The sequence below is a fragment of the Lathamus discolor genome, chromosome 14 (genome assembly GCF_037157495.1).
Source record: "Lathamus discolor isolate bLatDis1 chromosome 14, bLatDis1.hap1, whole genome shotgun sequence".
Classification (NCBI taxonomy): Eukaryota; Metazoa; Chordata; class Aves; order Psittaciformes; family Psittacidae; genus Lathamus; species Lathamus discolor.
In genome coordinates, this window is record NC_088897.1 from 10,073,670 (window position 1) to 10,082,000 (window position 8,331).

General features: G+C 40.0%; 1 long non-coding RNA gene across 1 annotated transcript in view; it reads left to right on the plus strand.

Moving 5' to 3' along the window:
* Positions 1 to 6,528, plus strand: part of LOC136021793 (uncharacterized) — a 32,478-nt gene extending 25,950 nt beyond the window's left edge. The window contains exon 4 of the long non-coding RNA XR_010615887.1: positions 4,864 to 6,528. This is a non-coding gene — a long non-coding RNA (uncharacterized LOC136021793). The remainder of the gene's footprint in view (positions 1 to 4,863) is intronic.
* Positions 6,529 to 8,331: the final 1,803 nt, after the last annotated feature.

An 8,331-nucleotide genomic window follows, 5' to 3' on the forward strand; every position in this document is an offset into this window, starting at 1 on the left:
TGAGGCAGTGTCAGACATGCAGCTGGACAGTCCCTGTCCTGATGAACTCCTAATTCAGTTGAATTATCTGGCTTTTGCTGTTAAAGAAGTGTTCTGTAGATGGAATTACAATTATAAAGATTATAAATTCTGATACAGAGTTTAGATGGATTTACCACGATTTTTATAAAATAAGTAATTTCTTTGTTTTCTGTAAGTTCATAAATGAATGAAAATGTATTACCTTGGTGTTATGCAAATTGAGTAATATTACTTTATTGAGAGGTGGGAATATAAATGCACCCTAGTTGCTTTCCGTGGGACTATACCAAATGAAGAGGGTTTTGGTAGCATTACTCAGACTGATGATTGCTACAGACTGATGGTTTCATTTTGCTTTTTCATTAGTACCCATCCCTTCAGCTTTTTCATTCTATTTTGCATTATTAAATGTATCTGAGAGATGTAAATAACTCAATCATTCCATACCTATTTTTGTTAGTTGGATCTCCTCTCAAGTTCCTAATCTTTGATCTTTGGATATATGAGACGTATCTGATGGTGCTCTTTGGATTAAGAGGAACACATTTAATCTTCTTGGATTTTGTTTTCTACCATGTGTTTTCCCAGTCCTTGTGCACTGGAACCATACACCTTCTTATGTCACACATGTAATGCTGCACCGGGTGTGTGCCTATGTCAAGATTTCTTATGTTCATACTTAGATTTTACATTTTAGGTGTACAAGTAAGGGGGGGGGAAAACACTTCAGGAGTTAATTTGCAAGGTCTTTGCCACGTGTTTAAATGGCTGTTAGGTAAATAACTAAGGGCTTTATTAGGTTTGGTTAACAAAGATGTATCACCTAGAAATGTGGAAAACCTTTTTGTCTTTATAGTTCAAAGATAACTCTATATTTATGATGAGTAAGACTGCACTGCCTGAGGGGATAAAGCACAATGGGCCTTGGAAATCAAGTATGAGACCCATAGTAGTATATCAGGAAAAAATGATGTTAGATAAAGTTCAGAGATTTCTTAGGTGCAGACTCTTTTCTTGAGGCTGATGAGGAGATAGACTTCCTACTGACTCTCACCTGGAAAGAAGCAGGTGGGAAAAGTGACAAGTAGGATACACACATGTGTATATTTGTAAGTGTTCCACACTGTCTGCCTTCTTAGTGCTGATTTCCCACTTCAGGTTATACAAAGCTGTGTCTGACCTCTTTTCTATACTGCAATTTTTCAACCTAGCTTCCTAATTTGTGGTCTTATACATTAGAATTTTATGAAAAGCTTTTGTAAGTTAGGATTCTTGTCCAATGGCTTTTGCATTGCAAGAGACATTTGAAAATGGTCACAAGTAAAGAAAAAAGAGGAGCTTCAAGAAAATCAGATTAATGAAAATAACAAAACAGATAAGTCTAAAAGCTCTGGAGTTTAGATAATGCCTGAAGCTTTTCTGTTCTTGTGTTTACCATTAGTATCTGTGATAGAGCCAGGTAAAAAGAAGCATTATCTATAAAGAGCTAATTCAACAGGTTAGAAAGCTCTGCCTCTGCTTACTGAAGGCAACCACACTTCCTCTCTGAAAACAAAGTGAAGATATCATGGTTATTTGGACAGCCAATACTAAACAACCAGGAAAAGCAAAGTATTATTGTCTCCCCTCTGAGACTTCTGTTTGTGAATTTAATTTTGCTCTCAAGGAGGCTGATGAGAAATTAGGCGTTTTACTGCTGGTTTAAAACTATAAAAATCCCCCCTGCATAGTGAAAGTGCTTTACTGAATATTAAAAGAGAAGCAGCCTTGTACTAAAACAATGTCAAGATGATCATCTGCATTCGGTGGTGGGTACTTAATGCCTTTGTCAGGAATCCATTTCAGAGGGATCTCCTACAAGGGGAAAAATACCAAGCCTACAACCACAGCGCTGTTTTCAGTTTACACATTAAGATCAGCACCATTCTTCAGCAGCTCAGGATCAGCTGCCTCTCTGAGTTATCCTTATCCTGGAGCTGGCGTGCTATGGATACATCTCGCTGTGAGAGGAAAAACCTCTGGCCACACACTTCTGACTTCCTAGTTTTTCTTGGAGTCCAAACTGCTCACTCCAAAGACCATTTGCAGCCTCACTTGCTCTGGTATGTAACACAACTGGCTGTGAATGCAGATAAGTAGAAACTGCCAAATTAACATACCCTTTGCTGTTCCAGTTCTTTAAATCTCATTTTCTTGTTTCTAAAATGTCCCTTTGTGACACTAACTTTAATTGTAGAAAGAATATATAACAAAAACCCCAAACAACAAAACCACTTTGCATTCTTAATAGAGAATTTAACAACGAGAAATCAGACCACTTACTGGCAAATCCTCCTTAAGACAAGAGATTACAGTCAGTAGAAGTTGTCAGTAATCGGGATTACATGAAATCATTTACAATAAAGTGTTCCTGGGAGACAGAGAGCTTAAGGAAATTGTGGGTTGTCAAGCTGGAGGACATGTTAAAGAAAACAATGATGCTTTGATTTGGAAAAAGGTGTCTGATTATCCCAGATGTAGCTGGAACCATTTCTCCTTAGCTTATGTCATTTTGACTTCTGTAAATGTTGCGTGACAATCCCGGGCTCCGGTGATGTGATAACTATCTTCCAAGAAGAAAAGAGTGAGAAACTGTAACCTCAGCTGAGCGTTTGGATAAGCAAGATAGCAGCAGCTGATCTATTAGCTCTGCATGATTGAAGTCCTGTGGCAGCAATCCATAGCTTAAACAATTCTGGGGTTTGTGTCTTTTCTGGCTATTTTGCTGGTGATACACTTCATCAAAGCTTGGCCTCAGCAATCCGAACTGCACTCAACACTGCATGTTACTGTAAATGCCCTCTTCATCCCTTGGGGCTGAGATCAGTTTTCATGAGAGGAAGGTGTGTTTGGATGTTCCCCAATTCATAATTCATTCTGTGTGCATGCCTTAGGCAGCTCACTGATCCTTGCTTGACACTGGCTTCTGTGATCTACTCTCCTCTCTGCCCCCTCCCCAAAACACTAAATCATGTTTTTTCCTCTCCTCATCATGCCGATGTTTTTCATTGTAAGAAAGAAGTAACTATTTGGGACTTTTTTTTCCTTGATTCTTTTATGAGAAAGGAGTCAGAGAAGCCAGTCTATAGTTAAAAATCTGTCCCTGAATGATGTCAACTTCCAAATATTGTAGAAATGACCAAAATTTTATGCCTAACACTTGCCATGGAGACAGGAATATTTCTACATGTAATAATTTATATGGGAAGCTTCCAGTGGAAAAGGAATTTATCAATGAGAATCAGACATATTTGTGGTTTACAATAAATTCAAGACTTTCTAAGCTTATTGCTGACATATCGACACCAAACATTGTGCTGGGTTGTGGTTAGTGATGGCTTTGTTGATCGCTAACATTCTTGTCAGTAAGGCTTACTCTATTTTTAGAAAGCATTTTCAGGAGCAGGATTTCAATCTGCACAGCACTAAACTCTGGTTACAATTTCTTACTGCTTTCTGCTTCTTTTAATAGTATGTATTGGACCTTGATTATAGGATACTTGAATAGCTGTTATAGAGCTTCTAAGGGTGGTATTTTCTGCTCTTCTGAATTTAGATCTGTTTGGGAGTCTAACTATGCTATTTTTTCTTTCTTATTCAAGGGCTCTGAGCTCAATCCTCTCATGGTTAGGTAGTGGTTACTGCCCATATTTAGCTATCTCTGAAAATGACTTCTGCATATTTAGTAGGAGCATGTGGGAAACAAGCTTAATTCATCAGGGCCAGAGCAGTGATAATCTCAACTACGGGTGAAGAAAGTTTGCAACCATGAAACCCCTTCTGCATCATATTACATGGGATGTGTTTGCTCTTAGTAACTGTTGGAGAGGAAGAAGCATCTGGCTACAGCTCTTTACAGCTTGCATGATGTTATCTCTCTCCATGTGAATCAGTTCCTATGGAATAGTGACTCTGAGAGTGTTCTAAACAGCCTGAATGTTACAACAGTGCGTGAGTTTATGTGTTTGTACCTGGTTTTCAGAACTTCATAGAAGTGTGGATTCTACTCAAGTAGATCTGGTTGTGGAATAATCCCATGTGGGTTTGGGTCTGAGGCTTGTTCCATGAACTGTCACTTGTCTAGAATAATGATGAACTTTATTTGCTAAGTCTAAACTGAGCAGGTTTGTCTAGTGGGAGATGTTAGGGTTTAACAGTAAGTCTAATGTAGTTTATTATTTTCATTAGAGATTTGAGAGAAAGTAAATGAATTAATGTAGTAGTAAATTAAGTAAGTAAATTAAGATTGCTAACACAAATATTACTGAAGGGAAGTGGGTGCTAGAAACATGGTGGCATTATGAAATAGCAGAAGATGTAATGACAAATGGGAAAATGACGAGGAAGCAGCCTGGATCTAGCAGTTCTCTGAAAACCTGAAGAGTGATAGACAGTGAAGCAGTCTGCAATATCACAGGCCATTAAGAAGTCTACCAAATTTCAGGTCACCTACATCAAGGTGAATTCACCTAAGAGAAGGATGCCATTTTTTATGAGATCATTCCTGAATTATCAGGGTTTATTTCTTTTCATCAACAGCTACCTGTAGGCAAGGCTGAATACCACTGTGTGCTCTAGAGAGACTTAGGGTAATTGCCACTGTGTCCAGATGTGCTCCGAAGCAGGAGTGGTGAGGAGCTTCCTGGTAGGTGGAGAGAAGAGTGGGGTGTTTGCAGCAGGTTTTTAATCTGCTCTAGGAACACACTTATAAAATACTACAGCTCTCTGTATAAACAACCTTCAAAAAGTCCTTGCAGAAGACTGTGATTTATTACATCTATGCTCCATTTTCCTCTTTTCCAGGATGAAACTTCCTTAGTAAATCCTCATTCTGAAGCTTTTGGTTATACCTGCAGCCCCCCCTTGAACAATTTCTGCTAACACCTTTCTGGGACCAAAACAACATGGAGCATTCAAGATGCAGACATGCCACAGTGTTTACACAGCAGATATTCCCCAAGTATACAGCAATTCACTCAAAACACAGAAAAGAAGATCCCAGGATTGCTCCTTAGCATATCCTGTGCATTTTGGGCATCTATTTTATCTCTAATGCTAAAGTATTCATTTATGCACAAATAGAAAATGTGGCAGAAATTCATGCAGTATGGCTGAGATAACACTATTTCTTGTAGACTGAGCAGCCCCATCACTTGGCAAGTCCTTGATGGAGAAAAGCCCTTCACAGGTATATAATGAACTCAGCAGAAAAGGAGCTCAGGACGGAAACCAAGTGTGGAAAAACTTAGCTAAGAAGGGGAGTTTGACATTTGGATTTTTCCCTCTTCATAATAAACATGAATACATTTTCCAACTACACCAGTTAACCTAATAAGACAAGCTGTTACCTCTCCCTACCAGCCCAGCAACTCTGATGGTATTTTCCAAACCCTTTGCATACCCTGTCCTGTTTTCTGGATGAATGATTGTGCTGTTTCCTGAATGAGGAGTATGAAATTTCATTGCTTTATACTAGACATCTAAGCATGAAGTCAGACACAGTTCCAAGAGTTGAAGTAGTTAATATGATACAGAAACTCTGTGATTCTTTCATGAATAACCAACTTGGTTGGCAGGTCAGACCAGCACAGGAGATAACGGCGTAGCGTGTTCATAGGCTGATTGTAGCAAGTGTGTAACTGAATTCTTTGTGCTGAATTCAGAGCAAGTTTTACTCTGCAGCGGGTCTGGGGAGTGGCGATATATAGATGCAACACATATAGCAGGGATCAGTGCAATCATGGGACATAGTAAGTCAGAGGAAGAAGCAAAGAGAAAGCAGCTAGCCATTAAGTTGGATGGTAGTTAGATGCCTTCTTTGGATCAAAATTCATGAATTGCAGATGCTGGAAGCAAGGAGAATATGCTTAGGAATTATCCCTTTGCTTTTCTCCAGGTATCCCTCACAATCTCTGCATCTGTGCTTCATTCTTACCTTTTATAATAGCCCTCTTTTGCACCATCTTTTTTTCCATTCAGTGTCCCTTTCTGCTATTACTGTGTAGGGTGTCACCTGCTGAATGTTCCTTTACCTATCCTCTTTCATTCCCTCTCCCTGCAACAGCAGTCCACGTCACTTTACTTTCTTCTATCACATTGTTAGTTCTTCTCATATATTCCAACTTATCCTTTTCCCTTCTACTATGACTATTCTAGTTCCTGGTTGACACAGTGGACCACGGGCTATCAACAGCATTTTCTGTGAGATCTCTTTTTCTAGGATTCATTAGATTTTCATTGAAAAGGAAATGTCAGTTGGTTTTAAAGAGATGACACTGGTTAACATTTCAGTAAATGCAAGAACCACTATAACACATAGCATGGGTCAGGAATTGTCAGCTACTCTGTACCCAGCATGTAACATCTTGTGGCCCTGTTCCTTGCTGCTTATGTGCTGGTGTAATACACGTGATTATTAGTAAGCTGTTCCCACGAATTATCTATTGATAGCTTAAGGGCTGTATGCGATGGGGTGTACCCTATTCATCCTCTTTGGGGAACATCGTGTAGGGGGAACATGGGGGACATATGGCATAGATCCTTCAGCAGTCTCATAATTTGTTTTACGCTCCTTTTCTCTCTCAGTGAGTCATGCTCATCTCCCTGTGACTTGAGAGTTCATCCTGGGATCTCATGCCATCTTTCTGTCTTTATGAGAAGGTGTGTATGATGATCCACCCTAATGGTTTCTGTTGCTGGCTGTGGCAGCATGTTTTATGATGGGTGTGGTACATTCCCATTTTCTCTGTTGTGCATGTACAGTATTCACCTTGCAGCCCCACCCGTGGCCACTCCCACCCTCCCACTGGGAATCGCCCACAGTAAGCTCTGTAATTACCTTTATTTGATCTGAGGAATGGATTTGGGAATCTTATTTGCACAGTCGTAAGCTGAGTATGTTAAAACAAAAAAAAAAAAAACACAACAAAAACCTTTGACTGATTCACTGAGCAGGGATGTGTTAAGCAGAGAGAGCAGACACACAGATAGTTCAGGGGCTGTTTAACTGAAGTGTGCTTGCAGTTCTTGCTTTGGAAATGTCTGACTACAATACCAGTATAACAGGGGAATTTCACCTGTTATCTCCTGTTCTGGGTTCTTCATGGCAGCAGGCAAAGCTGCTGTAAGTTACAGTTCTGTTAGTTTTACATTGAATTAAACTGAACCAGTGCAAAGTACGGTTTGTACTTGTTTTAGGTGTTTAGTCTGAGTTCTGCAGTGTAGCTTACACAGGCCTCTGACTCTCAGTGAGTATGCGCTCAGAGGCAATGCAGCACTGGTTCAAGCATTTAGATTCTAGGGAAAGCTTTGAAAAGAAAGAAAAAAACCCAGAGAAAGACTCAAGCTCCTACCTGGGCTTTTTAAGATCAAAGGTCTTTCACCTGCAACTAGTAACTAATTCAGCTCCTCACAGGAGCCCAGCTGATTTAGAGTGATGTGTTCTGCTGACACCTATTCCTAGGCATGCATGAAAAATGTTGCATATAAAGTAGTTAAGATGTAGGGACAGGTAATGGAGAATGATATTTATTTCTTTGGAGGGAACCCACTCTCCAGTCCTAGCAATAGCCTTTCTGTCGCCAAACCTTCAGTGTTGTTTCTGTATGTGCAGCAGTGAACACTGACTAGCATGTTAGAGTATTTCAAACGGGTATGTGGGGAAATTGGGCTGATAATTTGCAGATGATACTGTTATTCTGAGTAGCTGTGATAAAGATTAGGGGAAGGAACAGTAAAAAGACATGGGAAGGAAAACCAGAACTAGCAGATAAAGTTTCTTCCACGGTATAAAACTGTGGTGTGTTGCTGTCTTGAACAGTGCACAATTCTGGTTCTCCCTGTCTTGAAAAGGAGACAGTTGTATAGGATAGGTTTAGGAGAGGGCTGAAAGTCTGGTCAAAGGTTTGATCCAGCTTCCATATGAGGAATAAGTAAGTGGCTTTGACCTGGAAGAAATTGATAGTGAAAGAATGGAAGAGATGTATTAGATCCCAAGGTGACATGGGGAGGGTAAACAGGCATTGAAAGCATACTCCTAACTCAACAGCTCCAATGCCTGGTAGAAAGGAGGTGCAAAACTAGCAAAATTAGTTGGTTCGTTACACAGTGTGTAGCTGAGCTGTGCAAGGCCCTACCACAGCGGCTTTGTATGGATTCAAGGGATGGCTGGATGAGTTCATAGGTAGGTTATCCTGCTCTTGCAGGGGGGTTGGACTAGATGATCTTTTTAGGTCCCTTCCAACCCTTGGGATTCTGTGATTCTGTGATTCT